The 8,668-nt window shown below is 45.5% G+C and overlaps 1 protein-coding gene across 5 annotated transcripts in view; it reads right to left on the reverse strand.

Moving 5' to 3' along the window:
• The window catches only part of FARP1 (FERM, ARH/RhoGEF and pleckstrin domain protein 1), a 337,576-nt gene extending 329,085 nt beyond the window's left edge, over nt 1-8,491 (reverse strand). For 3 of the 5 annotated variants that reach the window (XM_034758230.1, XM_034758229.1, XM_034758231.1), the window contains exon 1: nt 8,119-8,491. The gene's annotated coding sequence lies outside the window, so the exon portion shown is untranslated. Of the gene's footprint in view, nt 1-7,872; nt 7,893-8,118 lie in introns of those variants that run through there. The other 2 variants (XM_034758227.1, XM_034758228.1) reach the window with 2 other exon arrangements.
• Between the last annotated feature and the right edge of the window lie 177 nt (nt 8,492-8,668).

An 8,668-nucleotide genomic window follows, 5' to 3' on the forward strand; every position in this document is an offset into this window, starting at 1 on the left:
GGAAACCTACTGACCGCTATACTTACCTACATGACTCCAGCTTTCATCCAGACCACATCACGCGATCCATTGTCTACAGCCAAGCTCTAAAATACAACCACATTTGCTCCAATCCCTCAGACAGAGGCAAACACCTACAAGATCTCTATTGTCGGAGAAAAACACAGTTCTCACTTTTTGTTTGGGTACAGCAAGTCAGATGCTTTATTTCTCTCACACTATCAAGCATTCTTAAAACTATAATACCCACCCCTCCTGAAGTGAAGAAACAGATTGACAGAGCCAGAAGAATACCCAGAAGTCACCTACTCCAGGACAAACCCAAAAAAGAAAGTAACAGAACGCCACTAGCCATCACCTTCAGCCCCCAACTAAAACCTCTCCAACGCATCATCAAGGATCTACAACCTATTCCGAAGGACAATCCCTCATTCTCACAAATCTTGGGAGCCAGGCCAGTCCTCGCTTACAGACAGCCCCCCAACCTGAAGCAAATACTCACCAGCAACCACACACCACACAACAAAAACACTAACCCAGGAACCTATCCTTGCAACAAAACCCGTTCCCAACTCTGTCCACATATCTATTCAAGGGACACCATCATAGGACCTAATCACATCAGCCACAGTATCAGAGGCTCGTTCACCTGCACATCTACCAATCTGATATATGCCATCATGTGCCAGCAATGCCCCTCTACCATGTACATTGACCAAACCGGATAGTCTCTACACAAAAGAATAAATGGACACAAATCAGACGTCAAGAATTATAACATTCAAAAACCAGTCGGAGAACTATTCAACCTCCCTGGTCATTCAATTACAGACCTCAAAGTCGCAATACTCCAACAAAAAAAATTTCAAAAACAGACTCCAACAAGAAACCGCTGAATTTGAATTAATTTGCAAACTGGACACCATTAAATTAGGCTTGAATAAAGACTGGGAGTGAATGGGTCATTACACAAAGTAAAACTATTGCCCCATGCTAATTTTTTCCCCTACTGTTACTCACATCTTCTTGTCAACTGTTGGTACTGGTCCATCCTAATTGTCACTACAAAAAGTTTTTTTTCCTCCTGCTGATAATAGCCCACCTTAATCGATTAGTCTCGTTATAGCAACATCCATTTTTTCACGTTGTGTGTGTGATATATATATCTATCTTCCTACTGTATTTTCCACTGCATGCATCTGATGAAGTGGGTTTTAGCCCACTAAAGCTTATACCCAAATAAATTTGTTAGTCTCTAAGGTGCCACAAGTACTCCTTGTTCTTTTTGCTGATACAGACCAACACAGCTACCATTCTGAAACCTCTAGAACCTGCTGGTTTCACTGGAGCTCCAAACACAACCATCTGTACACCAAAATGCTACACTTTGAAAGTTTGGGGTCTATGCTTGCAATTCCCAAACCCCACTACCCAACAATTAGTTAAAAAGTCACTGCACAAACTGGTATAAGGCGACTATATGAGACAGAGGGGATAGGAAACTGAAGAACCATCTAAAACCAGAGCTTTTCAGTTTTTTCTCCTTCTTTTGTTTCTCCTTCTTTTCTCCTTTTGTTTAAAAGGAAAGTATAAAGGAGACCAGTGCATTATGGAAAATTCTGTTCAATATTTATTCTTATCACTCTTCTTTCTTACACTGTTTACGATCTAGACTCTCCACAGAATGGAATAAGGTAAATCATTAGCAGATGGCATTTTCCATTAATTTAATTTTACATTGAAACCCTGACATGCCAACTCATGCTATTATTTGTTTTCCATATAATGTTTTGGGATTAATTAAGTTAATTATCGGCACGTTATCTTTTGGTTTTCCGTTTTAAAATGCTGTTAAACAATATTTTTTCACTTATACTTTGTGCAAAACAAACAGGGTACACCTACATAATTCAGGATGTGTACTCCTAGACTAAAGGCCATAGAATCATAGAACTGGAAGGGACCTTGAGAGGTCATCTAGTCCAGTCCCCTGCACTCAAGGCAGGACTAAGTATTATCTAGACCATCCCTGACAGGTGTTTGGCCAACCTGCTCTTAAAAATCTCCAATGTTGGAGATTCCACAACCTCCCTAGGCAATTTATTCCAGTGCTGAACCGCTCTGACAGTTAGGAAGTTTTTCCTAATGTCCAACCTAAACCGCCTTTGCTACAATTTAAGCCCAATGCTTCTTGTCCTATCCTCAGAGGTTAAGAACAACAATTTTTCTCCCTCCTCCTTGTAACAACCTTTTATGTATTTGAAAACTTATGTCCCCTCTCAGTCTGCTCTTCTCCAGACTAAACAAACCCATTTTTTTCTATCTTCCCTCACAGGTCATGTTTTCTAGACCTTTAGTCATTTTTGTTGCTCTTCTCTGGACTTTCTCCAATTTGTCCACATCTTCCCTGAAATGTGGCACTCAGAACTGGACACAATACTCCAGTTGAGGCCTAATCAACGCAGAGTAGAGCGGAAGAATTACTTCTCGTGTCTTATAATAATCCTGCTTATACATCCCAGAATGATGTTTCTTTTTTTGCAACAGTTACACTGTTGACTCATATTTAGCTTGTGATCCACTATGACCCCCAGATCCCTTTCCGCAGTACTCCTTCCTAGACAGTCATTGCCCATTTTGTGTGTGCGCAACTGATTGTTCCTTCCTAAGTGGAGTACTTTGCATTTATCCTTATTGAATTTCATCCTATTTACTTCAGACCATTTCTCCAGTTTGTTCAGATCATTTTGAATTTTAATCCTATCCTCCAAAACACTTGCAACCCCTCCTAGCTTGGTATCATCCACAAACTTTATAAGTGTACTCTCTATGCCATTATCTAAATCATTGATGAAGATATTGAACAGAACTGGACCCAGAACAGATCCCTGCGGGACCCCACTCATTATACCCTTCCAGCATGACTGTGAACCACTGATAATTACTCTCTGGGAATGACTTTCCAACCAATTATGCACCCACCTTATAATAGTTCCATCTAGGCTGTATTTCTCTAGTTTGTTTATGAGACGGTCATGCGAGACAGCCATGACTATGTCTTCCCCTGTTCGTACATCACAGAGTACACAGACTGGGTTTTGTAAATCATGGTATTATTTCTAGCATTTGTAGATTGTGAATAATATCTCGAATTAAAACAGTCTGAAAGCCAACAAGGCTTATTCATTAATGACGAGGCTCATATGACAAATCTGCTGCAAGGTTTCTATAGTAACACCTTATGACTGAAGAAGTGTTAGTGGGCGTCTATCACAAGCTATCTGTTCATTCTGAAAAAGCTCACCATGAATTGTGCAATGTTTCCTTTTTACTTCTACGTTATCAGCCAGTGAGAGCATGAGCCTGAAAGGGCAATTTAAAAAGTAAAATAAGACATTAGAAACATGGGCATAGCCTTTGCTCTTAGTACTTTCATTATGGTAATTTCAGCACCACACAACCTGCACACATTTATTTTGGCCTCAAAGCAAAGTCAACCGAATATATGGATGAAAAATGAGAATGAAATCAAAGTTTCTACCCATTTTTGAATAGTTCTACTAAATCATTTCACTTGCAACTATTCCTCAAGACCAGCGATATAATAAATCAAAAAATACAAACTGCAAAAATCTATCCAAAATATACATTTGTTTTAGATTTCAAAACTCCAGGGTTTTGTTTGGTTCATTCCATTCTATATATCATAATTATCTATAGACAATACTGATTTTATTTTATAGAATTCACGGACACTCATTTTCACAAGTTTGAGCAACCACAACTCCAAATGAAGTCAATAAAAGCAGAGGTGGCACCTCTGAAAAATCAGGCCCTTTAACTTTATCTTGGACCACATTTTAGTTAGCTATTACACAAGACAGATGTTTTTTCTCTTCCCAAAGCCCTTTTTTCAATCTAAAAAACTAAAACAACTTTTCGTTTCTGGTTTCAGACAATGCTTAGTTTTAAACTCTACTTCCTAAATTCCCTAAATAAGTACATCATGTTTTCATTTTCATAACCTTTAATCAGAGGTGCTGGAATTAGGGGTGTGGCAGCACCCTCTGGTTTGAGGTGGTTTCCATTATATACAGAGCTTACAGTTTTGTTCAACCCCACTATAAAAGTTGTTCCAGCACCTATGCCTTTAACCAGCATGACTTTATTACAGCGAAGGTCAAAATTCCCATATGCAGTGGACCTCTGCCCCCATACACATCAGATGAAGAGGCTGACCTAACTGACTAATTCATCTGTATTTCCGTGGGCCAAACTTAATGACATTTTGCACGAATTTAAAGCTGACTGAGCCTGATGACCTTTATAAGCACCGGTAATTAGTCCCTCAATGGCTTCTTCACCACCAGCAAAGTGAACTTCTCCTTCAGCTCAACCTTAATTCAATAGTCCATTCACAAACTTTAAATGTCAGAATCTGGTAAACACCCACAACCCCTGAAAACCTTGACCTTTTAGTGAACTAAATCTACCATATTATCAAGATTTATTTCTCACCTTAAAATTTGTGTTTAGATAATGCCAGGCCCAAGATAATATAGAACTGCTAACTGTCTTGATTTCCAAAATGAAGGCATGATTTTATTTGTAAAGTAAAATTAATCTGACCTAACATCAGGGTTGGGGGGAAATTTTACGATGGTACACTAAAACTGTCTTCTTAATATCTTTGTAAACCTACTATTCCATTAAGGAAAAAATCTTGTTCACTGTCATCTCTAATTGGTATACTATTCTTTGAACATTTAAACGTCATAAGAGCTTGGTTACTAGTAGCTTGTTTTAAAAAGGTACGTTATTCATTGTGTAACCTTTATCTCAACTTCAAAGGGGACATTTTCAGCTTGAAATTAAGTAATTTCAAAATAGTTAGTTTCTTCCCCTACCAATTTGTGGTTTTAAAGTCACATACTCTTGTTGTTTATGTGGCTCATGACCTTTCCATTATAATAATACTTGGTGTTACTTGTAACAATACTAGATAATATAAATCTCTTATTTCTGTCAAAAGAATTAAACTTAAGTGTGAAAGACAGGAGCTAAAAAGATATTTGGACAGAGTGCTGAAACTTTCAGATACAGTCTCTCTCTCCTAGGACATTAATCATGTACTTTTAACATGATCTTTAATAACTTCCACTGAACCTTTTGCTACTTATCAAAAGAATCTTTTTTTAAAAAAAGGCTATTTTCCACATCCCATCATGCAATTCTACTATCTGATCCTGCATTAAAGGTATAATTGAGAATTTAATTCACAAAAACAAGGCAAAAATAGGTAAACTATGTCTTGTTCAGAACAAGAGAAGAGAATGCTACTTGATAAGGGGGCAGAATAAAGTGAGGTCACCTAACAGCCTGGTCCCCAGATACCCACATCTTGAAATGAGGTTCAGTCCACAGAAACCACAAACCCCAGCATGCAATGCTCTACCTTCGGCTGCACAAAGCACTAACTTGCTTCACCTTAGTTCAATCTGGGGAGGACTTCAAGATTCTGGCATATGGCCAATATAGAACCACAGCTGAGCAGATCTTGTATAATCTGACCAATTATAAAACAAAGTATCCGCCACACCTCAGCTGGATACTGAAATGTTGAAGAAAGCTTCATTAGAACAGACAGCAGATTTATTAAAACAGATTTTTGAGGGTTTTTTTTTAAATGTACTCTAAGAATTTTATTTTGGTTGGATTAACTCCAATATCAACTGCTTCCTGTAAAAATAAATTGGAAGCAATACAGGGAGAAAAACTCTGCATATCTAGGAGATAAAAATAATAATATAACAGCTGAGTGATACCCTTCCCTAAACAGTTATCTTTTCATCCCCCCAGGGACTAATCTACTTGAAGGCAAGTTTGTAAAGAGACCATAATTGAAAAACACTAAACATTCCATTTATTTTACTTCAGCAATAAAACAGCCAAGTACTACAAAGCTCCTAGGAGTTTGTTTTGTTGTTGTTTTTAAACAACTATAAAGATGAAACCCTATTGCTCACAAATTACAGTTTAAAGAACCTCAATTTTTCACTAACATAAGAAACTAAACGCTGCTCATATGGAAATGAGCTCCTTTTACTTAAACATTCCTTGGACAGTTAACACACTATTAACATTATTCAGAAACAGTACAGAAAAATAAACTTCATCTCTAAATTTGAAACTGGAGGAAGTTCTGGCTATAAATTATTCCAGAACTAGTGGGAAAGGAGGCCGCTGAAGTCACCATGTATTGTATTGCTATCTGCAGGTGACCATTTTGCCTTTTACCGTATATGAGATTTATCTGCACTCCTGTTATGTGTTTGCTCAAGAAGACATATGGGAGCGGGGAACCAGAGGGTTAAAACACTACACTAGATACTTGGTGAATGTCAAGCCTGCTTTAACACACACATGCTTCCCAGTCCCAGGCATGGCCATGAATGGTGCCACTTGGGCTGGATGTGCAGATGTATGATAGGCAGGGTCGCCCAGAGGAAGGGGCAAGTGGAGCAATTTGCGCCAAGGCCCCCCACAAGAATGTCGGAGGCTCCCCCCCGCCTCTGCCTTCCCCCATCCCCCAGCGCACCGCATCCAGAAGCGGCCTTGGATGGCGCTGCAGCCGCGTGGCCTGAGCTCCTCCTGCTCAGAGCCGTGTGGTGCGGGGGCGGGGCTCCGAGCTCCTGGCCCAGCAGGGGGAGTTCAGGTCCCGTGGAGCCGCACCACTGCAGCGGTGTCCAGGGCCGCTCCTGGACATGGCACGCTGAGGCGCCGGGAGAGGCAGGAGTAAGCAGGATGGTAAGCCCCTCTGAGCCGGGCACCCGCCTGACACCCCCCCACACACAGCCCTGACCCTTAGCTCTGAGCCCAGCCCCTCTGAGCCAGGCACCCCCGACCCCATCCCCTGCAGCCCTGGGCCCCAGCTCTGAGCACAGCCCCTCTGAGCCAGGCACCCCCTGACCCCATCCCTGGCCCCCAGCTCTGAGCACAGCCCCTCTGAGCCAGGCACCCCCTGACCCCATCCCTGGCCCCCAGCTCCAAGCACAGCCCCTCTGAGCTGGGCACCCCCTGACCCCATGCCCCCGTAGCCCTGACCACCAGCTCCAAGCCCAGACCCTGGGAGCCAAGCACCCCCCGACCCAGAGCCCAGCTCCCCACCCAGCCCTGGGCAACAGCAGCGCCACCCCCAGGCAGCGACAGCCCATTGGCACCAACCATCACCCAGCGACAGCCCATTATGTAATTGCAAATGTATACATACCATTAAAGCATTTAATGATTTTAAATAATGTATTTTGTGTAGTTTCAAATTATTAAAAATTAATTTTGCCTGTATTTCACTGGTTATTTTTTACATTTTCAAATACATGTTACTATAGTATTGCAACTTTTTTTTTTTTAATGGAAGGGGCCCCCTGAATCCTCTGGACAGCCCTGATGATAGGCGGTGAGGCCCATCACACCGAGGAATTGGGAAGAGGGTGGGAAGGCCTTTCAATAAAGACACCAAAGCGCCTTGCTCCCCGAGGGAGCCTCCCTACCCGGGTCGCGCTGCTCCCGGAGCAGGGCTCTGAACGCGCCCCTCTCGCAGTCAATTGTCTATGTGAAAGCGGCTCTGCCCCCGTCGGTCCGACCCCCAGCTACCGGGGAGCGCCCCCCGCTCAGCCCGACCCCCGAGCACATCCCGCCAGGCTGGCAGCAGCTCCGCGCCCGCTCCGGGACAAGAGGGAGGAGAGTGTCCCAAAGGGCCCCGCATCCCGAGGCTGCAGCCACTGGGGCTCGCACCCACGCACAGCCCCGGGCAGCCGCCCCCTCCTCCCACGAGCAACTTCCCCGCAATGGGAGCAACCAAAAGGCACCAACTTCTGCTCCGGCCGCAGCCCGGCGCCCGGGGCTGAGCAACTGCGCGCCGGCGGGGCCCCCCGCGTATCACAGGGGCTGCGTCTCTCCCCCGCGGCCAGCGCCTCGCTACAGGCGCCGGCTAGGGGCGGGGGCGAGGAGGCTCTTTCCACCCACCCCGCTGCGGTCGGTCCACACACCCGCCGGGGCCGCTCGGTGCAATCGCTCCCCCCACCCCCAGCAGCCCATTGTTCCCCGGGCGGCTCTCACCGTGCGCGGCGTTGGGGCTGCTCGGCTCCCGCTCGCTAGGCTCCCTCTGGCTGGCGCAGGAGGAGTCGGGCTCGGCCGCCGAAGGTCCGAGCCATTAAAGGCTCCGCGGGGAGGCGGCGGGGGCAGGGCAGCAGGGGGGCAGCTGAATCAGGGGCGCCATGTCCGCCTGGCTGGCTCGGCGCTGAGAGGGCGGCGGCGGCCGGGCGCGGGAGGGACCGGAGCTCCGCTGCCTCCTACGGACCGGGGGAAGCGGGAACTGGACGCCGCTCGCTGCTGCCGCTACCCCTCCCCTAAACCTGCCCCCTCCCGGAGGGGGAAGTGGAGAGAGGGAGCCGCCGGCTGGAGGAGGAGGAGGAGGAGGAGGCGGCCGAGAGCCCCCTCCAGCGTTCAGCAGCGCGCCCTGCCTGCCACCGCCGCTCCTCTCCGCCCCTGGCGCGGCAGCCCGGAGCCCTCAGCGCCCGGCGGCAGGGAGGGGGCAGCTGCCTCTTGCCGCCCGCCTGCTATTGGCGGGCTCAGCTGGTTCCTGAGCAGCTGGACGCTCTAGAGTCCA

Source organism: Trachemys scripta, chromosome 1 (assembly GCF_013100865.1).
Source record: "Trachemys scripta elegans isolate TJP31775 chromosome 1, CAS_Tse_1.0, whole genome shotgun sequence".
Taxonomy (NCBI): domain Eukaryota; kingdom Metazoa; phylum Chordata; order Testudines; family Emydidae; genus Trachemys; species Trachemys scripta.